Genomic DNA, 25,930 nt, shown 5'->3' with positions numbered 1-25,930 from the left:
AGAACCTGATAAATGTAGACGGCGAGGCCCAACCTGCCGCCATACATATATCCTGCAAGGAGATCCCAGTAGACCACGCCCACGACGAGGCGATGCCTCTTGTGGAGTGTGCTCTGACGCCCAACGGGCACTGAAGGCCCCTGGAAGCGTAAGCTAACGCTATGGCGTCAACTATCCATCTGGATAGAGTCTGTCTCGAAACAGCCATTCCCTTGGAACGCCCACCGAACGAGACAAATAGCTGCTCCGTCTGCCGAAAGGCAGCAGAGCGAGACACATAAGCTCTTAAAACCCTGACAGGGCAAAGAAGACTCGAGTCTCCATCCTCCCCTGACACCGGCAGGGCAGACAGGGCAATAACCTGAGCCCGAAACGGTGTGTTGAGGGATTTCGGCACATAACCGTGCCTAGGTTTGAGTATGACTCTAGAGTCATTGGGCCCAAACTCCAAGCACGACTGGCTCACCGAGAGCGCGTGCAAATCACCCACACGCTTCACAGAAGCGAGAGCCAACAAGAATACTGTCTTGAACGACAGATGCTGAAGGCTAATCAATTGGATAGGCTTGAAAGGGGGACCTTTCAAGGCCTCCAAAACCGCCGCGAGGTCCCACATAGGGACTGACGGAGGTCTGGGAGGATTCAGCCTCCTAGCTCCTCTGAGGAACCGGATGACTAAATCATTCCTTCCTATTGACTGACCGGACGCCGTTTCAGAAAACGCCGCGATGGCAGCCACATAAACTTTGAGCGTGGATGGGGCTCTGCCCTTATCCAACAGCTCCTGAAGGAAGGAGAGGACCTCCGTCACCTCACAACTAAGGGGTGAATAACCTCGAGCTGTGCACCAGCTGGAGAACACCGACCACTTCGAGGCATACAGACGTCGTGTCGACGGAGCTCTAGCCTGAGTGATGGTATTTAGCACTCCCACTGCGAGATCAGCGGGTAACCATTGAGTGCACATACATAGAGGGACCACAACTCCGGTTGAGGGTGCCAAATCGAGCCCCTGGCCTGCGAGAGGAGGTCTCTCCTCAACGGTACCGGCCACGGGGCGACATCTGCTAACTGCATCAAATCTGGGAACCATGGTTGGTTCTTCCAAAGAGGTGCTACAAGCAGTATTGAACATCTTGTTTCTCTCACCCGTTCTATCACCTGCGGAAGGAGGGAGACGGGAGGGAACGCATAAAGCGGGCAGCACGGCCATCTCCGTGACAGCGCGCTTTCGTTCTTGGAAAAGAACGCGGGGCAGTGAGCGTTTTCGTGGGACACAAAGAGGTCCACCTCCGCCATGCCAAATCTCTCCCACAACAGCCGGACTGTTTGCGGGTGTAGAGACCATTCGCCCGTAGGAACATTGCCTCTGGACAGCCTGTCTGGACCCAGATTCTGCAGTCCAGGCACATGCACTGCTCTCAGCGAGCGCACGTTGCGCTGAGCCCAAATCAGGAGGCGTTCCGTCAGCCTGCACAGGTTTCGGGACCCGAGACCGACCTGTCGATTTATGTAGGACACCACGGACATGTTGTCCGAACGGACTATGACGTGGTGATCCTTGATATGGGGACAAAAGCGCGTCAGCGCGTTCTCCACTGCCAGCATTTCCAGGCAGTTGATATGATGGAGCTTTTCCCGTTCTGACCATAGGCCAAAGGACGGTCTGCCTTCGAGCAGCGCTCCCCATCCCGAAGTGGAGGCGTCCGTCGACACCATTTTCACACTCGGGGAAGTCCCCAGGCTTACACCTGATCGGTACCAGCCGTTCGCTGTCCAAGGTGCTAGAGCCGCAACACAGCTCTGATCGACCTTGAAATGCAGCCGGCCAGACGCCCACGCTCTGCGCGGCACCCGAGCCTTCAGCCAGAACTGCAGGGGGCGCATGCGGAGCAGGCCCAGCCGCAGAACCGGAGATGCTGAGGCCATGAAACCCAGCATCTTTTGACAGTGTTTGAGCGCCACAGTCGCGCCACAGCGGAAAGAACTCGCTGCACGCTGAATGCCCATCGCGCGCTGTGGTGACAGCCGCGCCGTCATGGAACACGAGTTCAGAACTATACCCAGAAACAGGATCGTCTGACTGGGGTTCAGCGAACTCTTCACCCAATTGACAATGAGGCCGAGCTTCTCGAGGTGATCGAGTAAAACGGCTCTGTGGTCCATGAGCTCCGCTCATGATCGGGCCAGAACCAGCCAGTCGTCCAAATAATTCAGCACTCGTGTGCCTCTGAGTCTAAGAGGAGCGAGCGCTGCATCCATGCACCTCGTAAACGTACGAGGAGCTACGGACAAGCCGAATGGCAGGACTGCAAACTGGTATGCCTGGCCCTCGAAGGCGAATCTCAAATATCGCCTGTGGTTTGACGCTATCTGTATTTGAAAATACGCGTCCTTCAGATCTATTGACATGAACCAGTCCCCTCTGCGAATCTGCGCGAGGAGCTTCCTGGTCGTGAGCATTTTGAAACTGCGTTTCATCAATGCCTGTTCAGCTGTCTTAGATCCAGTATGGGCCGGAGACCCCCGTCTCCCTTGGGCACCAGAAAGTATCTGCTGTACAGCCCCCCCTCGCTTTGAGACACAGGCTCTACAGCCCCTTTGCTCAACGGTTTTGATATTTCGGCCCGAAGTATGTGTGCTACTTCTGTTTTGACCGTAGTTTCGACGCGCGCTGAAAAGCACGGTGGGCGTCGAGAAAACTGTAGCGAGTAGCCTCTCTTTATAATGCCTAGCACCCAATCCGAAACCCCTGGAAGCACTGACCATGCATCTGCATGAATGGCTAAGGGCTGGATGCGAAACGCGCTCTGTTGACTGGGCAACGGCGGCGCTCGAGTGTGCTGCGCATCTGAGGCGGGGAGCGCGCTGATCACAGCAGGCAGATCGCTCTTCCTCGACCCCGTTCCGGCGCTTAACCGACTGGAGGGAGGCTGAGCGGGTCCCGTGGGACTCGATATATCTGCGAGTAACCGTGGGCTGCATGTGTGCACTTTTACCACTTTCAACTCGCTGTCTGCCTGTGCAGAATGTACGTGCACGGGCCTCGTTTTTACAGAAGCCCCGCGCCGTATGTGACATAGTGTATGTGGGCACTGGGAAGTGGGCACGTTTACTATGCGTCGCGCTCGACCGATCTGTGTCGATCTTATGTGCGCTAGCCCTGTGTGCAGGGCTGTGCTTACATGTGGAGATGGGCACTGGGTAGTGGGCATCGTCACTGCATTTATAGCACCATCGGCCGTGGCCGGACGAGCATGCACGGGTTTCGTTTTTACAGAAACCACATGACGCGTGTGACATAGTAATTGTGGGCACTGAGGGGTGGGCACGTTTACTATGCAGTGTGCGCGACCGACTTGAGTCGACATTATGGGCGCAGGCCCTGTGTGCAGGGCTGTGCTTACATGTGGAGATGGGCACTGAGGAGTGGGCATCGTCACTACATTTATAGCACCATCGGCCGTGGCCGGACGAATGTGCACGGGTTTCGTTTTTACAGAAACCACATGACGCGTGTGACATAGTGATTGTGGGCACTGAGGAGTGGGCACGTCTACTATGTAGTGCGCGTGATCGACTTGAGTCGCTTTTATAGGCGCGAGCCCTGTGTGAAGGGCTGTGCTTATATGCGGAGATGGGCACTGAGCAGTGGGCATCGTCACTACATTTATAGCACCTTCGCCGTGGCCGGGACACCAGGAATTACACCTTTTTCGGGAAATATCTGGGTAGCCGTGATAACGGTTTTCGTGTGCAGGCAAGCGGGCAACCGTACAGGCTTGCGCATTGCAAACAACGCTGAAACAGTCACAATCTCTGGAAACTGAAACAGCAGCGCGCTTAGGTGAGAGCCCGGCCGCAGCGGAACTCGTACACCGGCGCTTCGATGAAGCAGCCATCGTGTGTAGTGCCGACGCAGCGTCATGCAGCATGCGTAGATGGCTTTCCCAGGATGGCTTCGGGGCTCCCGGCCTCACCGTAATCCTCTGCCGCGGTCCCCGCGGCGCGGGGCGACGGCCAGTAGAGCGAGAACGGGGGTCTCGAGCTGCGTTGCTGAAGCTGTTGTGATAACGGCTTTTGTGTGCAGGCAAGCGGGCAACTGTGCAGGCTTGCGCATTGCAGAAAACGCTGAGACAGTCACAATTCCTGGAACTGAAACAGCGGTGCGCTTGGGTGAGAGCTCGGCCACAGCGGAACTCGTACACCTGCGCTTCGATGAAGCAGCCATCGTTAGTAGTGCCGACGCAGCGTCACACAGGAGGCTTTAGATGGCAACACCGCTTTTGCCGCCGTCCAGCAGAGGGCGGACAAAGGTGCATCGCTATCGCCTGTTCCACCGGCGGAAGTGAGTGGTAGTTCCTGTTTTTAGCATCATCAGTGTGGAGAATGCTAGTGAGACAGACGAACGAGTTGTGCTGAATATGGAGCGTTCCAAGCCTTCGCCACCTCTTCGTGAAGCTCAGGAAGAAATGAGGCGGGCTTTGAGAAGTACGCTCATCCGAAAGGGAAATACCATCCAGCCGGGAACGAGAGGGGGGGGGGCGCTGGTGCAAACCACTCGCGGCCGAGACTCATCGCGGCCAACACGAGCCTTCGCCCCGGCTCCTTCTCGATGTCAGCTCGTCTGCTGGGCTTCTGAGCAGAAGGCGCGAGATCCTCGGAGCTCGCCCAGCCCTCACTGCCCGAAGCTAGCAGAGAGCGCGTGTCCTCTTCCCCCGACGCGGCCCTGAGATCGACTTCCTCGGACGACGCGCCGGCAAACAGCGGGCGCTGCCCACCGGGAAGCGATGCAGGGGGGGCCGGTGAAGCAGGGCGAACCGGCGAGCTCGGTTGAGCTGAAGACGGTTCCAGAATCCGCTGGAAGCGATGCTTTTACGGCGCCTCAGCGCAGCGGAGAATGCAGGCTCAGAGAAAAAGGCCAGGCGAGTCCTCAGAGTCACCATGGCAACAGCTCGCAGTGGGGGCATCCGCCGTCAGCGAGCGAGCGCTGCATGATCTTCACCCAGGCAGGAGACACAGATGACGTACCGGTCTCCCTCGCTGAGTGGGGTTCTGACGAGCCGCAGGAAGGCATCTTAAAAAAGACGCGAGCTCTTTTACGAGTGTGTGTCGCCAGGGCGAACACACACACACACATAAAGAACAGCTTGTATATAACAGGATTGAAAGGATATAGGCGCCGGATAGCGCAGCAGGAACGGCAATGGAAGGCGGCGATGCCAGCAGCTTCAGAATGGCTCGTCCTGCTGATGTGCTTTCTCAGACGGCGCTTGCTTCCTCCGTGATCCAGCGATGCGTGAGCTTCGCTGAAGAGATGAAAAATCAGGTGAGTCAGCCTTTTCGAGCTCCTTTTATAGGTTGGGCCACACCCGTTTCGGCGGGAAGTGGCAAGAAGGGCGCGAAGCGCCCTTATTGGTCTGATGTTGCATCAGCCCGCGCTCGATAGGCTGTGCAGTTGCCGCAGAACAAGCCAATGAGCGAACGAGCCGTCTCGCCTATGGCTGTGTACTGCTGCAAATGCGCTTTACAAAAATACAAAATTAAGGATAATTTTTTGCTTCAGTATTTCGTGAAAAGAGACTTTTCCCGTAGCGTCTTAGCTAAGACGCAGTACGAGAGAGCTCTCGTAAGAGAACCACTGATCTATTAGAAGAATATTTACTCATTCTGGGGTGTTTTTGCTGTGCAGGGGCTGTGAGTGGGGTTTTCTTATAACGTACGCAATGCCTTAATGCAATATATTCTTGGTTGTTAATTCTAAACAGTTCACCAAATCGAACTGAATCGTTTGAAATGGTTCCCGTCTCCACAAATCAACATGTTTCAGAAAGGCAGGGCATAGAGGAAAAACAATAATGCACATTATATGGAAAAAAATGTTTTTTTTTTTTTTAAACCTTAAACTTCATAAACACATTGCATTACATCAAATACATAATAAAATAATGCTTTTTTTTAGCAACGTCATATGACCCCTTTAAAAATGCTGCAGTGTTGTTCCACTTTTTATATTTTTGAGCCAAATCTCAAAATTGTCATATGGTGTGACTGTCTCAAGCATGGCTCAATAAATTACAACTTTTATAAATTAAAAAGAAAAGCATTAACATTTTAATAAATACATCCGGCATAATTGTACAAGTGTTTGTTTTAGTAAATGGCAATCATTTTTGTCATCTATATATTTATTAAAGCGAAGGACCTTGATATATTTTGTATCTCAAAACCATGTCCTTTGGTGTGAAACCATATCCTGTTTTTAAATCGGCCAATTCCAGAGAAAACTTTAATTAGTTCAAGGACCCCATTCATGATTATGTTACTGAAGCCCCCTGTAAAGCCCATGACATCTGTACATGGTCAATTTTGTCTCAGAATTGTTCAAATATTTAACTTATTTTGGAACCACTGCAAAAGTGTACCGTTTTATTGTCCTTTGGTGTGACACCCCTAAATTATATTTTTTTAATTAAAAAATGTTTGTTAAACTACATAATCATGTACAATTATGCAAATTTGGCTTGAAAACCACAAATGACAGGTTAGCTCAGAATAGTAAAAGGCTAAAACTTCCTATGGCGTGACAGAAAAAAGAGGACAAGGTTGCTTTAACCCTCCTTTTAACTTTGGGGTCAATTTGACCCCATTCAATATTTAACGTCTGTAAATACATTATTAAAAAAAAAAATTCTTCAGATTTAATGAATTTTCCTAATTTAATGGGGACAACTCTGTAAACATAAAATTAACCTGCTGATATTTTTTCAATGTCCTGTACACAGTTTGTAGCATCGTTGTTCCTTAGGGTCAATTTGACCCCAGGCTCTTTTAGCTGTATAAAACATAAGAAATATAAAAATTCCACACACATTTGTTTTGGTTGTTTTATTGAGGTCACTATAACCTGTTATAATTATATAATGTTCGTTATAATTTTACATATTCAATATTTTACTCAAAAAACTTCCCTCTGTTTTAGGGCTTCAACCTAACATAAACATATCTGAAGTAGTTCACATGACATGGAACATAATTCTGATGAGAACTTTGATGTTTCCCGGAGAATGTGTCTGAGACCGATGATAATATTGAGGACCCTGATTATGAGGCAACCTCCTCAGATGAGAATGAGACTATCCTGTTGTCTCTCAACCACCCACAGACCCATTACCTTTCCAAAAATGGAAAGCTATCATGGTCCCGCTCACCACCTGAACAACAGGGTAGACTTAGTTCTGTTAATGTCATCAAAATGGTTCCAGGGGCCATTAGATATACTGACAGCCATGTCCAAGATATAAAATCAGCATTTCATCTTTTTATCACACCATCAATTGAAAAGAATGTACTTGAAATGACAAACTTGAAAGCCTACATTGGGTTGCTCATTTTGGCAGGAGTCTACAAGGCAAAAGGAGAAGCAACAGCAAGCCTTTGGAATGCTGACACTGGAAGGGCAAAATGCAATATGCCCCTGAGGGGGCACATCTTGTAGCTTTTGGTCTTTCAACGAGGTTGCTGAGATCATCCTTCAATCCAGAACTCCCTCCATGAGGAAACTGTACACCTTGAGGTGAAAACCTTTCACCTCCTGATGCGAAGACTGCCAGCACGACCCAGTTATTTGCCCAGTTGGGACAGTTCTGGAGTTCCCGCAGGCCCTTCTCTGCAGGTTTGACCCACTCCATCCTGAGGATCTATGTGGCGGCCATTACAGTCTACCGTGCCCCTCTTGGTGGCCATTCAGTGGGCAGACACCCTCTGGTTACATGTTTCCTCTGCGGTGCACTGAGGCTGATGCCTCCGGCCAGAAGAAGTGGTTGATCAGGATGCTATCCTAAAACCTTGAGTCCTCTGATCTCCCCACACCATCGAGAGTCAAGACTCACTTTGACCGAAGAAGGGCAGCCTCCAAGGCCTTCTTGTCAGGTGTGTCTATACAGGACATCTGTAACGCAGCTGGACGGTCCACGCCCCTCACATTCATCAGATTTTATGGTTTAGATCTGCGAGCCACTCACGGCTCTTCTTTCTCTTCCCTTAACTGTGCTCCTTCTATACACACTAGGCAGGGACCTGCAAGTCTGGCGGCGTGGGCATTCTCGTTCCCATAGCGTTTTGGATGCAGCTCGAGTTCCTGAAGGGGAACGTCCCAGGTTACGTATGTACCCATGGTTCTCCGAAGGGAACGAGACGCTGTGTCTCAAAGCCATACTTTCGGCATCCCTGCCAGAGTTCGCTTCATTCCTAGAAGCTGACGCTCGTTCCACCTCACGTGCTTTTATAGCTTCCTGGTCGCTACGTCACCCGCCTATGAAGACACGCCCCTTCATGAGACTGATTTCACATATTATTCAGAGTTGGTCACACTGAAGGGCATTACCATAGCGTTTCGGACGCAGCATCTCATTCCCTTCGGAGAACCATGGTTACATACATAACCTAGGACGTTTTTCTTGGGGTCAAATTGACCCCACACATTATGTATGTTGCAATCCTTGATAAAAAAAGGACTGTTATGTGTTCCTTACTGATGTTTTGATTGTGATGATGTTCTAAATCCTTCTAAATGTTTGAAATTGTGTTTGTTTTTCCCGGGGTCAAAATGACCCCAAACATAACTCGTGTTACTATCCTTGATAAAATAAATGTTTTTTTTTTTCTTTTCAAATGTTATAGATTACAAAAATCTATACTTAGAAATATTATAAAACAAATAAAGCACCAAATATATTTATACACTTTTCAAATTTTAGGTCAATCAGTAAGATTTTATGGTGATTTGTAAATGCTTCCATAGTCGTGCTGTCAACTTAAAAGGCTATTTAAGTAGTCAACAAAGACATAAATTACCTGAGACACAAGCCTTTGTAAAAACAAAAAAAATCATATTCTTGAGGTTTGAATTACTGGGGTCAAAATGATTTGTAAAGATTTGTAAAATAAACGCATTTGGCAAGATAAAACTCTGAATATTGTGTGCAATCTGTTCAATGGAAGGGCGTGACATCACTTGCGGGTTGATGTAGCGACCAGGAAACTATAAAGGCACCTGCCACGCAGCTGACTTCAGCTTTGAGTAGTTTTTTTTTTTAAGCTCTTAAATGCAATAAAACATTAACGATGTTTTGCCGAATCTATCTATACCAAATCTTATACAATTTATAGTTGTCATTGTCATCCTTTTTTAGCCTGTTTATAATGTTTCCCTAGATGTTTCTATTAAAGTTTTTTCAAGGTGTACAGAAAGCAGTATCTGCGGATAATTGTCACAGATACCGATATTTTTACAACTTTTTTTTTATTATTTATAACTATGTATAGTGATACTCCAATCAGGATTTTTACACATTTATTCAGGGACTAAATTTTATTTTTTTAAATGGGGGGGAATTCCCCTCTTAGCTGAATCTTGTGAGAACTGCCTTTTCTTTTGCATTTAAATCTTTATTAAAAGCAATTCTGCCATTCATAAAGAACGTCTCTAGGTTACGAATGTAATCCTAGTTCCTCGAAGGAACGAGACGCTGCGTCGAGCGCTTTGGGGAAACGCCTTTGGCAAGATATCACTGTACCCTGTATCACATATGTACCGCCAGACATCACTGGCGGGTTGATGTAGCGACCAGGACACTATAAAGGCACCTGCCACGCAGCTGACTTCAGCTTTGAGTAGGGAAGCAAGCGCCTGCAGGGGTGCCGGGAGTATGGCTCTGCGATGCAGCGTCTCATTCCTTCAAGGAACTAGTGTTACATTCGTAACCTAGAGACGTTCCTCTTCAGAAACTCGAGCTGCGTCAAGCGCTTTGGGGAACGATGTGCCAATGCTGCCAGACTACCAAGCCCCTGCCTAGTGTGTATCCGAGGAGCACAGCTAAGGCAAGAGGACAGAAGAGCCAGGAGCGGCTCGCATATCAAGATTGTAAAATCTGGCAAATGTAGAGGGTGTGGACCATCCCGCAGCGTTGCAGATGTCTAAGTGGGACACACCTGCTAAGAAGGCCTTAGAGGCAGCCATACCCCGAGTGGAGTGAGCCTTGGCTCCCAAAGGAAGGGGAAGAAAAGAGGACTCATAGGAGACGTTGATAGCCTCGACTGCTTAGAGGCAGGAAAACCCTTTTTAGGAGGACCGTAGCAAACAAGCAATTGGTCAGATTTTCTCCACAGGGCAGCTCTGTGGACGTATGCGTCCAGCGCTCGAACTGGACACATACAGTTTAGCTTCTCCTGGTCTGGCTCCCGAAAGGGAGGAGGGCAGAAGGCCTGCGGTACTATAGGTTGTGGCGTAACAGAGGGAACTTTAGGAACATAACCCGCTCGAGGGTATATAAGAATGCTTTGGCCATACCAGGGGCAAAGTCTAAGTAGGTAGGGGCCACCGAGAGGGCCTGAAGATCTCCAACTCTCTTTAGAGAAGTAATAGACAGTAATAAGACAGTTCTTTTACAAAGAGCCTCTAACACCACAACCAAGTCCCAGGGGGGAACATGGGACCGTACTGGAGGTCTCAGCCTCAGCGCACCGTGGAGCAAACGTGTAACTAGGGGGTGTAACTACCCACTGACTGACCGTTGAAAGGGACGTGGTAAGCAGCTATGGCCGCCACGTACACCTTTAATGTGGAGTGAGTTAACCCCGCAGAGAGCCTAGCTTGGAGAAACTCAAGAATTGTACCAACTAAGCAGTTATCAGGGTCAAGCTGGCGGTCTCTGCACCATGAGGTGAAGAGCTTCCACCTCAGGGCGTATAGTTTCCTCATAGAGGGAGCTTTGGATTGGAGGAAGGTCTCAACAACCTCGGATGAGAGACCGGAAGCTATTAACTGTGCCCCCTCAGGGGCCACACCCACAACTTCCACAACTCCGGGTGAAGGTGAATTATTTTGCCCTGTGCCTGAGAGAGGAGATATGTCCTGATCGGAATCTCCCATGGAGAGCCGTCGAGGAGAGAGATCAGATCTGCGAGCCATACTGGGCCTGGTCAGAACGGGGCTACTAATAGAAGACGGACCCCGTCCCGGCATACTCTCGCCAGAACTCCCGGGAGCAGAGCGATAGGGGAAAAGGTGTACAGACAAAACCTCAGCCTGGTCTGTACCATAGCGTCCAGTCCCAGAGGAGCTGGATGAACTAGAGAGAAACAGAGGGGACATTGCGATATCTCTTGAGTCGAAAAGAGGTCCAAAACTCTCCATATCTACTTCACCACCTTGGGGTGAAGCCCCCCCGGGCCTACACATTGAAGTGATATATTGAACTTCTCGAAGTTAGATAATGGTCATTAGATTCCTCAGAATTTAATGCAATCCAACAATCAGACAAGTAAACACGGTCTAGATTGTGAACAATACTGTAACGACTGGTCAAAGTACTGGAAGGAAGCGCGAGTTAACGATTTTTAATGATGTAAACAGACAATACACATGAAGACAGGGAATCAGAGAATCAGGAGACGAGCGGTAAGTGAGTGGTTTGGGCAGAAATTATCATCACCTGTTTCTTGTTCTAGTAATTGGCGTGGAGAGAGTTTAAAACGCCAGGAGAGTCGGAAGCAAGCGAGAGAGAGACGGACTGCTGACCCCAGCCGGAAACGGAAACCGGAAAGACCGAAACGAAACTAGCGTTGTCAGAATAAGAGTCACCGTTTGGGTGTTTATAACTTTTGAGTTCTTTTTGTTTATAATAAAACTGTCAGCAGTCCAGCCGACCCCTTTGTCCTCTTCCTTCCATCCAACGAACATTTGCTACAACGGGGCTCCGGGGAGACAAGACAATCCAACGAAGAAAAACAAACACAAGGAGGGCAGAACATGATACACGGACAACTGAAACAACGCTCTGACAAACTCAAGATGCTAGACAGGGCAATATAAAGGGAGAGGTAATGAGTGACAGCTGTTGCTGATGACAATTAGCAGAGACGCCCACATGAAACAATCAGCGCTGACGCGAAACACACAAACATCAACCACATAGTGAAAACCCAGAGATCACGGTTTACCAACCGTGACAAATACACATTGAAGTGATATATTAACTTCTCAAAGTGATTAAATTTCTCAGAATTTAATGTAATCAAACAATCAGACAAGTAAACACGGTCTAGATTGTGATAAAGTACACATTGAAGTGATAGAACTAACTCCTCCTTATTAAATGGAGTTTAAACAACCAGACAAGTGGTCCCGGTATATAAAAATTCACATCAAAACTGAAAATGATGTAATACACGCGATGCCTCGATAGCGCGTGAATAGCTTAGTCACACAAACAATATTAATCCCCTCGGAGATTAAATAGCTGCTCATTAACGCTGCCCGTATAATGTTAGGCATAACACTGTTTGTTGTATACTGGTGCTTATGCAACTTTACGTTTGTGCAACTACAAGTTCGCCGAGGCACTCCGTGTCAATCTCCTCGGAGAAAGACAGGCAGAGCGTCAAGCCCGATGCTCTGGGAGAAGAACCGAAGCTCGGGCTTCCGAACCCAGGAATCGGGCAGATCTGATGGGTAAGGTAGGAGAGGTACATTTCTCAAATGTATCATAAATATGTTATAGGAATCATGTCCAAAATTATACCCTGCAAGAGCGGGAAAATTCGGACCACATGCTTGGTAAGATAAACATATGATTTATGATACCCCCGAGCCAAGACTATATCTGATCGGTCAAGACAACGTTTGAGGTGCGGCCAACAGGCCAGTTTAAATACCCAGGACACCATAACATGTAGCTTTTAGTCTTTAGCTTTGCTTCTGCTACTAGTCATGCCTGCTTTTAGTCTTTAGCTTTGCTTCTGCTACTAGTCATGCCTGCTTTTAGTTTGCTTTTAGCTTTCCTTCTTAGCTTTAGCTTTTAGCCATGCTGTTTGTCATCATTGTTCTTTGAGCGCGGTTCCCGCGTGCTTCAGCCTGCACGCCGGCTGTTACTTAGCCACGATGAGAAAGAACACCACCTAGTCTCGCCAAACTTTACTTGTTTTCTTTTCCGTTTGAGAATTTCGTGTTCTGAGTTAAGTTTTGTAACGTCGAGTCTCCGACGCCTGACCTCGCGAGGGTGCCCGTTCAACTTCAACCAGCCACACAACCAGGGCTTCTCAAGACTTCACTTCAACGACTACTGAACTTCCAGCCAATCAGCGACAACTTTACACAGGCAATGTACCTTCAGACATTTGTGCTGGTGTATCTAATATAATTTTAACCTCATTGAGGAACTCAATGCGAGGGTTAATTAAGTGCTTGATGGTTGTTCATGTCTATGCAATTTAACGTATTGCTGTAAACTTGGGATTCCACATTTCCATTCTCTTAAACTCATCTTTCCCTAACTTTTGATCTTCCTGCAACTTGTGTGAATGTGTGCGTGCGTGCGTTTATGTGTTAGATTAGTTTATATGTCTTAGATTTATCTAATAAAGCCTTATTCATATTGAAAAGAGAAGTATCTTGTGTTTTGTGCTTCCAAGTTAATGTCTTAAACTGCCGATCTTGTTACTGTGCTAATTGATAGTGTTTTCACTATACTTTGGATATTAATATCCAGGGCAGATTTGATGTTAAATGGTTCGTTCAGTGAATCGCAGGGCGTCTCAGTGATCAGCCGTGAAACAGTGATTCTGTTCAAATTCCCTTTAAAATCTTAAATGATTCCCTTTGAGCTAAATTGACCTGTTTCCCTTACATATTTATGGTGGAGATAATGCGGGCAGTTTAATCTAAATTGTGAGCATAAACCAAGTTATTTAATCTTTTATTTTGCTGGGGATGAAAGATGAGAAGCTAGCGAGACGTGTGTGTGTGTGTGTTTGTAAGACCCGTGACATAAGCAGCGCGCGCCCGCTTAAATGAATGAAAGCAGCTAGAGGAGACAACTCAAGTCCGTGTCTCCATTGTTAACAGCAGTAAGTGAACTTAAAAGTAAACATCTGAAATCGTACAATAAGGTAGAAATTGATGGTGTTCCTCATTTTTTTTAAGGCCTTGCTTATAGCTGATTTGATTTCACTGCGTGTTCCAGTGCCTCTCAAAAGCTATCTAAGTCACCGTTCGCTGAACGGAGCTAAACTGCTGTGATTCAAAGGGATATAAATCGGCGAATAAAGAATAGTTTTGAGCGTGTTCCTCGATCTATGTATCAAAGCCTCAGTATTCATAGTTTGATTACCAGTGCGTGTTCCACTGCCGAATCAAATTTGATATTTGACTCCCCCAAGTTTAACATTAGAGAATAATGTGTGCCTGTCTGTGTCCGTTCACAAAGTGAATGCAATCTCGCGTAACACTGCGTTTGTCCGAGAGTAATTTGAATGGGAGTGTTTTAAAAGCTTGATCAAGTAAGTTTTAACTGTGTACCAACAGCGAAGGAAACCTTTTGTGTTTGTGCCCAGAAAAACTGGCACGGAGATTCAGATCGCCATCACTGTGTTCCCTTAACTACAGCAGGAAGCTGCTATTTGAAATAAGATAAATTTACATTGCAAAACCAACTAAAAGCAGTGTTGTTATGTGTACAGTGTTGAAATGAGCGGACATTTCATGTTACATGTTTAACTGTACGTCCAATGCAACGATTCATGTGCTTGTGGTTGCCACAGTGATGACCGTGACACGGAAGCCTTAACGTACTTCCGGAGCATCTTTGCACTGCGAACGCGCAGCGCATTGACACTAGTGTAAACAAACTCCACGGTGTTGCTAAGCTAATGAAACCGTTGTATTTACATTGAAGTCTATGCTAAAGCCACTAGCCTCGAAGGTTAGCCGTTAGCATTAACATCCAGTGGTTAAATAGTGTGTGTTTGTGCAACGCTGATGTGATTTAACCCTTTAAAACATCTTACTAACACTTTTTAGTCTCTTTCTCTTTTATTGCTCTTTTCTTACTATACCACTTATTTTCATTTTACTAGAAAGGGAAATACTGACTCACAATTATTAATTGTCAAATTGAAATTTAATTGAAAGATTAAATTTATTTTGAATCATTTAAAATTTCCCTCTCAGATCATTTCATATGATCTTTACTTCTAGTATTCTCTTTTGGGCCTAATTATTTTAGGAATGAATAAGCCTTATTAAACTTTGAAAGTTTAAGTAAATTTATTCTAACTAATTTATTTATTACCCATCTGAATATATGCTATTCAGACCTTTACTTATTTGATTGCGTTTAACCCCTGTACTGGCCTCACTAAACGTATGCGTATTTAGCTATCCAGCGCGTATAAACAGCCAGGTGAGGTGAACAAAGAAAAGAGATGACGCTTTATCCCAAAGTCCTTTTTCTCCTCTCCTTTATTTTACACACAGCAGTGCAAAAAAAAGCTGTAAAACTGTAAACACAAATAAAAGTACCTATTAACTCAAATTGCCTTCTTCAATCATTTCCACAACCAAATGCAACACATACATCGTTTTCTACTGCGAATAACTAAAGAAACACAAAATGAATGCTCATTAAGACCAACACACTCCTTGCCTGGTATCCTAAGGATACCACATCTGTTACCTTTTAAATGCACACACTTTACTTAAACACAAGTAACATCCTGTTTAGGGGAGAAAAGTAAGACAAGTTCAGTTACAGGTCTTTTAAACACTTTAGGAGTGCCGTGACGAATCACTCTGATATCTACAGTCCTGACAACATTATCTCTGCTGGGAAAAGTTTTGATAACCACTGCCATTGGCCAGTGGTTCCTTGGCACTGCATTGTCTCTCATCAAGATGACGTCTCCTTCTTGCAAGTTAGGCCTTTTGTCTTGCCACCTGGCACGACTTTGCAGGGTGCTCAAGTATTCACGTTGCCATTTGTGCCAAAATGTCTCTGCGAGATGTTGTACCAGCTTCCATTGGTGACGGATGATCTCTGCCTTGCCAAAGTCAGGCGGAGGTGACGATGGGGCTCCTGTCTTTTGTGTCAGAAGCATGGAGGGGGTGAGTATGAGAGGGTTCTCGGGGTCAGTTGACACAGGCAGCAGGGGTCTCGCATTCATAATTGCACACACCTCTGCCATGAGTGTGACGAGGACCTCGTGTGTAAATGAAGAGAAGCATTGCTGCAGGAACATGGAGTCTAATATGCGACGGGCCACCCCGATAAGTCGCTCCCAGGCACCTCCCATATGGGAGGCGTGCGGGGGGTTGAAAATCCATGTGCATTGTTGGTCTTGTAGGTAACGTTGCATGTCTGCGTCATCTTCCAGATTAAATTCTTTTGAAGCACCAGTAAAGTTAGTGCCTCTGTCAGACCTAATCTGTGTGGCAGGGCCTCTGATGGAGAAAAATCTCCGTAGAGCATTTATGAAACTAGATGCACTCAGTGTCTCTATCACTTCAATGCGTACAGCACGCACACACAGACAGGTGAACATTACTGCCCACCTTTTGCTGTTTGCTTGTCCTCCTCTCGTCCGACGGCTGATAACCTCCCATGGGCCAAACATGCCAAGCCTACGTACGTGAACGGTGGGGCAGCTTGTAGCCGGTCTGCAGGCAGATCTGCCATCAGCTGATGCTCCTGCAGGTGACACATTGGGACAGAGTGCCTCTGATACATCTCTTTCCGCCCACCAGCCACAGTCCAGCGTCCCTGATGGCCCCCTCTGTGAAGTGTCTGCCCTGGTGTTTTACCTGCTCGTGATAGTGGCGCACAAGGAGAGTCGTTAGGTGGTGCTGAACTGGGATGACGAGGGGATTGGTGCGGTTTATCTCAAGGCCAGACTGAGTGATGCGTCCGCCCACTCTGAGAAGTCCAAAGCTGTCAACCATTGGGCACAGCTTTGCAATGTTACTCTGTTTTGGAATGCCTGATTTACTCTGAGTGTTACTGAATTCACTAGGATATCTTTCCTGCTGCATGTTCTTGATCAACAGTTTCTTCGCTTTTTCCAGGTTCTCTGGCGTGATTGCTTTCTTACAGGTATGCCACCCTCTGCATGTGTTGTCTTTGTCCGTTAGTCTGAAACACTGGGCTATGTGAATCAGGACCGCAAGTGCTCTTAACACAGAATTCCACTTTGAGAAGCGCTCGAAGCGTTCAGTTCTTAAGCTGGGCTGTGTGATTTCAGTGACTAGCGTTGCGACCTGAGGTCTGAGTCTAATTCTGGTTCAACTAGCTCAAACAGTGACTGATGATCAGCTGGAGGCTTACCAGACAAGAAGGCGGGTCCGGTCAGCCAGTTGGTGTCTTTCAATGATGCAGCAGTAACGGATATGGAGCCATGGTCGGCCGGGTTGAGCTCTGAGGGGACATACTTCCACTGTTGAGGTGACGTTGCTTGTCTGATGCATTGGACCCTGTTGCTTACATAAACAAAAAAAATCTTCTCTGCTCATTGTTAATATAACCTAACACAACTTTGCTGTCAGAATACAAAGTGACAGAGTTCATGTGCGAGTCCATGCTACTCACAACAGTCTCAGCTATCTCAACTGCAAGGACTGCAGCACAGAGTTCGAGTCTGGGGATTGTAGTCTCCTTCACTGGTGCCCGCTTTGCTTTGCCAAGCACGAATTCGACTTCGGAGCGGCCATTTTCATCGGTCACCTTCAAGTAGGCAACCGCTGCGATTGCTTTGGTTGAAGCATCCGCAAACACACACAACTCTCTCGTGCTTGCTGCAGAGGTGGAGAGAGATGTGTAGCAGCGGGGGATCTGTATGTCTTGAAGGCATTGAAGGGAGGACTTCCATCCCACCCACTCCGCTTGGAGGTGTCCAGGTAATGGCGCGTCCCACTCACCGTTTTCTATGGTCGGCTCTCTCAGCAACGACCTCCCTTCTATAGTGACAGGTGAGAGAAAGCCGAGCGAATCAAAGATGCTGTTTATGCTTGAGAGCACGCCTCTGCGTGTGAAAGGTTTGTCATCACGCTGTACTTGAAAGGTGAATGTGTCTGTGACTATGTTCCAGCTGATACCCAGGCTACGCTGCACAGGGATGTTATCCGTGGCAAAGTCCAGGTCTTTAATGCTATTTGCAAGGTCTTCAGGGGGAAAATTCAGCCACGACAGCTGCACTGTTTGATGTGATCTTGTGCAACCGGAGGCTGTTGTGGAAGAGCATCTCCTGTGCCCTCTTCACCAAGTTGATGGCCTCGGTCTCTGTTGCAAACGACTTCAGAGCATCGTCGACATAAAAGTCTCTCTCGATGAACGCTCTGACATCAGAGCCGAATTCAGATTCTGCTTTTTTCGCTGCCCTCCTGAGGCAGTAGATTGCTACAGCAGGAGACGGTGTGTTGCCAAACACATGCACACGCATTCTATAGTCTACTATGTCACTGTCCCATTTGTTGTCGCGGAACCATAGAAACCTCAGGTAGTCTCTGTGCTCCTCCTTGACTACAAAACAGTAAAACATGTGTTGAATATCTGCAGTCACAGCAATTTTCTCTTTTCTAAACCTGATGAGGACGCCTAACAGGTCATTGTTCTGATCTGGGCCTTTGAGCAAGACACTGTTCAGTGAAATCCCTTCATACTGAGCACTTGAATCGAACACTATTCGAATCTGTTCAGGTTTCTTGGGATGGTAGATGCCGAAAGATGGCAAATACCAGCTTTCTTGTCTTTCTTGGAGGACGGGGGCATTCTCTGCATGTTGACTGTCAATCATCTTTTGCATGAACTGCATGTAATTTTCTTTCATGTCAGGTTTCTTCTCTAGTGTGCGGCAGACTGACTTGAGTCTTTTCATGGCATAGTCTCTGTTATTTGGCAGACGTTCTCTCGGGGTCCGAAAAGGTAGGGGTGCGACCCAGTTTTGAGTGCTATCTTGATATACCTCAGTATCCATGATCCTCAGGAAGTTGAGATCATCGATGGACGAGCAGGTTGGTGATCTTTGTCGGTGCAGTGGAAGACGGAGAACTTCAGGTGATCCCCGTGCAACAGAGAAGCAGTGTGAACGGTGGCTTGCTGAGATGGAGGATCATGAAGGACTGAGTGACTGTGTGGAGGGTCTTTCACACGCAGGTGGCTGGAGCAGGGTGTGAGATAGCTGGGGCGGCCATCTCCCAAGATGCATGTTTTGAGGGAAGTGACTGAGGAGGGGCAGTGTGCTGTGCCGAGGCACACATCGCCGATCACCACCCAGCCTAGCTCTAGCTTTTGAGCGAATGGGGCATTGTCGGGGCCGTTGATCTGTTTTCTGATCTTGTGTATACTCAAAATGTCTCTCCCTAGCAACAGCAGTATCTGGGCACTGGGGTCTAATGGAGGAATCTCACTGGCTAAGCATCTCAGGTGAGGGTGATGTAAAACTGCACTGGGAGTTGGGATTTCAGACCTTTTGTTCGGGAGTTCATTGCATTCAATGAGGACGGGAAGAGGGACGCAGGTCTTTTCGTCCAGTGACTCCAGCATGTAGCCACAGGCTCTCCTTCCAGAAGTCTCTATACTGCCCGCACACGTCTTGAGCGTGTACGAAGATGGAGTGCTATTGTCGCTGAATATCTCAAAGAATTCTGTATGTGCAAGGGATTTATTACTTTGCTCATCAATGATAGCATACACTCTAGTTGTTTCTTCTCTCTGGCCTTGTGGGTAGACACTAACTAAGCATATTTTGGAGCAGCCTCTAGCACTTAAACCCTCACCGCATACCTCAGTGCACTTGGAGGAGACCGTCTCTGGAGGCTGCTGGTTCTCACTGCCCTCCCTGCCGTTCTCTGACATAGATGGGGGTGGCTTTGCTTTCCATGGTGATGGACCTGGATGGAGGGCTTCGACGTGTTTGACGCTCTGACATTCTGCACATTTTATGGTTTTGTCACAGTTCTTTGCAATATGTGTGGTTGAAGCACAACAGCGGTAGCAGATGGAATTGTCTTTGAGATATTGTTTACGGTCAGCTAGCAGTTTGTCTCTAAAGCTCCTACATGCTCCTAATGAATGGGGCTTTTTGTGGATTGGGCACTGCTTGGTGAGATCTAGAGAGTCAGCTTCAGGCTCACCTTTCTGGCTGGACTCGGCGACTTGAGTCTTGTGGACTGCAACAGACTGGTTGACTCTACTCTGGATGCTTTTGTGTTTGTCTCTATTTGTGGCAGGCAGAAGTGGCATGGTGACTCTGAAACTGGGATCGTTTCTTGCTTTGGCTTGGTTCTGAATGAAGTCAACGAACACGCCGAATGGGGGAAAGGAAATCTGATGCTGTTGCTTTATCTGAGAGCCGTAGGACATCCACTTCTCTTGTAGATTATACGGGAGCTTTCCTATGATTGGGGCTACTCCCCTAGCAGTGTCAAGGTAAGCTAGTCCTGGAAGGAATCCATCCTGCTTTGCTGCGTACAGTTCCTGTAGCAAGTCGGCTAAGTCGCGTAGCTTGGCTGGCTCTTTGTTGGAGATTCTCGGGAAGCTTTCCAGTCTGGCAAATAACGCCCCTTCAATAGCTTCGGGGGTGCCATAACACTCTTCAATGCGCTGCCAGATAGCTCGGAGGCCACCCTGGGGGTCTCTGATGTAGGCTGCTCTGAGCCTGCGTGCTTGTTCGGACGACTCTTTGCCGAGCCATTTAATCAGAAGGTCAGTCTCTTCTGCTACTGACAACCCTATATTGTCTATGACATTGCAGAATGAAACTTTCCACGCCCAGTAATTCTCTGCCTTATCGTCGAACTTCATCAGCCCTGTGTAGACGATCTTATTCCTAGTGATGAACTTCACCAGGTCAGCAGTCGGGGAGCTGTGTCCATCTTGAGCAAACGTGTGACGAGGCGAGGTAGGGCGTGGAGCAGGACTGGGTAGCCCATGATCTTTTCCTCTCTGCCATGCTTGGTTGCTGGCTTGGTGTGGGCTGTAATACAGACTAGCAGGTAACATGGATGGCTGCTGTGGCTGTAGTGGTACCTGTGACGGCGGTGGCAGCCGTCTTGGGGCTGGTGTCGGTCTCAGTGACTCTGCTGGTGGGTGTGTCGGTAGCTCTGCAAGCGATGTTGCTGGATGCTGTACTGGAGGTCTTATGGCTGGCTGCGTTGGAGGACGTGCAGGTGGAAGCGGGTGGCTGTGCAGGCTGGGCAGAGTATTATAGCATTCTTGTTTTATATCTCTCTGCAGTGGCATGCTGTTTGCAGTGAAATACCTTTGGTTCAGTTCTGACTCCGGTTCCCCGAGGCTGTTGTCATCATCTAATTCTGCTTGAAGAACTGCTGCTTCAGCTATTGCAGCCTCCATTTCTTCTACACCGCAATGCCTCCAATTCAGCTTCTGCTTTGGCAGTTCGTAGTTCTGCTTCAGCTTTCTGAAGTTTCAGTGTCATTTCCTTTTCAGAATAGGCTGCTTTGGTTCTTGCTGCTTGAGCTCTGGCTTTAGCGGTTGCTAGCGCAGTGCTCCTTCGTGAGCTGCATGTTGATCCGTGTTGAGATCGTGCCCAAACAGAGCTTGATGCAAATAGCTCTGATCTCACCTCCCAGTCACCAGCTTCTGCATCAGTCACACCAGTGGGAAGTTGCATTTCGGTCAGAGAATCCATGTCTTATGGAGCAGGGGAATCTGGGCAAGTCACATGCAGGCTTGTTTTCTATCTGGCAGTTGAAGTTCTGTCTTCTCGACAGGCGAGGGTTTGCTGTTTTACTGTACTGGCCTCACTAAACGTATGCGTATTTAGCTATCCAGCGCGTATAAACAGCCAGGTGAGGTGAACAAAGAAAAGAGATGATGCTTTATCCCAAAGTCCTTTTTCTACTCTCCTTTATTTTACACACAGCAGTGCAAAAAACAAGCTGTAAAACTGTAAACACAAATGAAAGTACCTATTAACTCAAATTGCCTTCTTCAATCATTTCCAAAACCAAATGCAACACATACATCGTTTTCTACTAAGCATGGGCTGCCATTACACGGGAAACAGAGGAATCTACACTTCGTGGCAACACGTTAATTGTCTTCCTCCAAATCTTAAAGAAAAGACTAATATAAAACGCCTTATATTACACACAGTGTTACTCACCGGCATTGCCCCCGAGGGAAACACAACTGAGTGTAGTTTGAAGAAACTTGACAGCAGAATTTACACAACACGGAGTACAACTCGCTCTGGAAAAGTCATGTACTAACTGAACACTAATCTCGTTCCAAACGAGAATACAACAGGAAAAAAGAAAGTGTACACCAAACCTGCCGTTACCACAAGTGTCCGGTAGATGGCGTTAACGCACTGCAAATAACTAAAGAAACACAAAATGAATGAATGCTCATTAAGACCAACACAACCCATCTTCCTGTTTTGGTTATACACTTAACCACTATTGTTTTACTTATTGATTTCCTCTATTTAATTTAATTTTTGCATATTTTGCCCATTTATTATTTTTTAAAATTGTACTTTTTCTTACAACTTCTTTACTTAGTGTATCCTAGCTTGGGAACGACACACCTGAGCCCTAAAAGGAGACATTGTTATCCCTCACTACAAGTTCAAATAAATTAGAAAGACAACTCTCTTTCACTTAAAGTTTATTTTGTTTAATTAGTTGTGCAGCAACTAAAACAACGGTCTCCTTGTAGTTGAGATAACTGCTGCTGAGACTTACCATCTCCGTCCATTCTCTCCTTTACTTTCCTCTTCTCTTTTTATATTTGTAGGACATGTAAGAACCATCAATCAATTCTAAGTGAATTAAATACACAATCGTGTATCAAAGACGACGAATCATCCTTATGAATTTGATTGTAATCATCCTCTCCCTTGTTCTTCCTAACCTCCCTACATTTGGAAATGCAATCCAAGTTTTAGCATCTCATCCAACATTGAGATAAATTTAATAGAAATATGTGTTGAAAATCTGTCGCCTTTGCAGCCTCCCTGGTGAGCGGTCCAACTGTAAGGTGTACGGTGTCAATCCTGTCAGACTAAGGAAAGACATATCAGCATTATTATTGTATTCTTTTTTCCAAAACAAGAAATATAATAATATTGTTTACCTTTTGGATAACATTTAATTGGAAAAAAAAATATTTTCCTAATTTGAAAAACATAAATTTTTGCTTGTCATTGAATTTGTTTTTCACCTCTTTCTATATTTTCCTCTTCCTCATTAGAGTGACAAAGTCTTCGCATCTCTAGTCTACTTAGACACCCTGAGACCAACACAGTCATCACCACACTTCACTAGTAGTTCACAATCACTGATACAACACTTAGTTGTCCCACAACACATAGGCTTTTACTCCACACAGATCTGTGTCAGTCCCTTTTCTGCCTAGCGTGCCAACATGCCGCAGACTGCAGACCCCATTGCCCATGGGGAAGATGTGAACACTTGGCTGAGAGGCATGACAGACAGCCTCACTCCAAAGACAATTGAACTGTCATTATTTTTAATAATAATCCTAATCCTGAGAAGATTCCTGACACAAGATTCAAGCCAGAACAACAACCACGAGGAGCTAGTCAAGATCACCAGCTCCCTAAGCTATGCCTTCACAACCCAGCTGGAACTGAGCGACGAGCACATCACCCATCTTCAAGAGGAGCTGACACGTGCTCAACGTTGCATAGACAAGCTGGAAGTGAAAGTTCAAGATCAACTCAAAGCACCCAACGAGAGGGAGCAGGAAACAACAGAACATGTTAAGCTCCAAGCAGCCCTGGCAGCAGCTCAGCTCGACCAGGAACATGCAACGGCTGCTCAGAAAGACCTGGTAAACAGACTCCAGTATGCTGAACAGCTACTAGAGAAAGCCAAGCTAGACATCAGAAACAAGAATTCTGAAATCAGTGCTTTGAAAGACCACCTTGAAAGGTACAGAACTGAAACGGACAATCTGACCCAACAACTAGACGATACCAACGATGAGCTCTACATGGTCAGAAAAGAACTCCAATGTGCTTACAAGCACAAACAGCCAAGGAAAGAGAAACTTATCTTAGTCGCATCACTGCTGAGCAGAACAGAGTCCCACGTCCAAGAACTGGCATATGATGAAAGGAGCGAAGGGCCACAACCCAAAACCTCACCTGCCTTCGCCACACAACCCTTTCCTGCCAACGAAAGAAAACCTCCCGTCCAAGACCTTGGAGCTGCACACGGGATGACCATCAAAGACCTCAACAAGCTGTCTGAAAACAACAGCAGGTTCAACCCGGACTCCACAGAGAGCCCCGACATCCAGGCTTACCTGCGAGATATCGAATTTCATCTGGAAGTGAGACCTCATGTGACTGACAGAGACTGGTTATACCTCCTTAGAGCCACGTCCAGTCCCGAGGTACGAAACTTTCTAGATCGACAGCCCATTCAAACAAAGTCAAACTACCAGCGACTTCGTGAGGTCCTGATTAAAGAGTTTACAGACCCAGTGTCTGAACATTGACTGTTGACCACCTTGGAAACCAAACAAGGTCGACAAGAGACTCCACAAGCTTATTACAACCGACTCCGACAAGCCTACTTTGGTGCACACAACAACCCTGACCTTGAAGAGGATGTGAACTTCAAAAGCCTCTTCCTAAAGAATCTGCACCCTGGAGTCAGTCACCATCTAGGTGTCATGGCCTGTCCGAATTCCATGACCATCCAACTGTTGCGTGACCTAACACAGAAGGCCTATAACAAGCAGAATATGGCCTCAAAGAAAGGTAACAGAACCTCCACACTCTTGAACTCTGTCAACAAAGACTCAAGCCTTGCACTGGACGACACCCAGTGTTATCACAATGCCAGAGGCTTCCATCAAGAGCACAGAGAGCGTGACGCCCATATCCACGACCGTTTTCAGCCCAACTGCTGCAAAAATCCATGGGACCAGCCACGCTTCTCAAGAAACCAAAAGGATAACATCTGGAAACCTAACCAGATATCCAAAGGTAATCACCTGACTCATCCAAGAGCAACACGGGTGGGTAAGCGACAACAAAACCAACCTCAGCGCCACTCAGACATACACAGTGCTGAGTATGCACAAGAACATGACAGCTTACCATCAGAAGACATGGAACAAGTCATGAAACAACTGAGAGAGTTCCTTCAAGACAATTTACATGCATATGACCACAAAGTTGAGTCATGCTCGCTGTGATCAGCGACAGAACGGAAGGCCGGTGATGACCTGCTACACCACATCAGAGATGACAAGCACCTGTTCAACAACGACCCGGAACGAACAAGTCTTTCAAGGCCAACCATTGATGAAAAATCTGAGGTACTAAAGTACATCACCTCAGTCACTAACAAACTGTCAAATTAACTCCAACTCCAAGAACCACATTCCCTGTCTGTGCAACAGCAACCACCAGAGCACAGAAGGTCAGAAAGTCTGCTACAGCAAGAAGGCACCACAAGAAGAATGCAACATAGGAGACAAAGTTTTGCAACCCAGCTTCACACAGCCATGCCAAACTGCCTCTGACTGTCTGCTAAATAACTTCCTGCCTTGCTGGACTGACCCCCATTAGACCATGGACACGCCCTCATCCAAGCCAAGGATGTAGATAGCCAATCTTCAGTGACATACTAGAAAAAGGGGGAGACAACACAGACTTGAACAGATCTGACCACACATGCACTACACCATTAACACACACAACATTACCTACACCCAGAGGTAACCACATCTACTGATAACACATTCAACAAACGTATTCTTCCCACAGGTAGAATATCCAACTTTTAGCGTAACAAAGTTACACATACCCACCATGAAGAAACGTGCAGCCATCCTCACAATAGGTAGAACACCTGACACTAAGTTAAGGTTCATGACACACTAGCTGCACCTGACATCCTAGCTCAATAGTAGTTGTAACCCATGCTAGGAAAACCCACAGCAGCTTTGTTTTGTTTTGTTCTTCTTTTACCTATCCTTCTCCTTCCCCTCTTTCCTGAGTAGGTGAAACACCTAGACACCCTGCAAGGGTCAAAGGTCTGATATTAGGATTGACTCTGAACACCTAATATCCACCAGCCACTCTAAACTGTATG

General features: G+C 46.9%; 1 pseudogene; it reads left to right on the top strand.

Moving 5' to 3' along the window:
• The first annotated feature begins 23,222 nt into the window (after window positions 1-23,222).
• The window catches only part of LOC132111950 (CAP-Gly domain-containing linker protein 4-like), a 59,202-nt pseudogene continuing 56,494 nt past the window's right edge, over window positions 23,223-25,930 (top strand).

The sequence above is a fragment of the Carassius carassius genome, chromosome 31 (genome assembly GCF_963082965.1).
Source record: "Carassius carassius chromosome 31, fCarCar2.1, whole genome shotgun sequence".
NCBI lineage: Eukaryota > Metazoa > Chordata > Actinopteri > Cypriniformes > Cyprinidae > Carassius > Carassius carassius.
The sequence above is the reverse complement of the archived record's forward strand: the minus strand, read 5'-3'. Positions and strand labels throughout refer to the sequence as shown.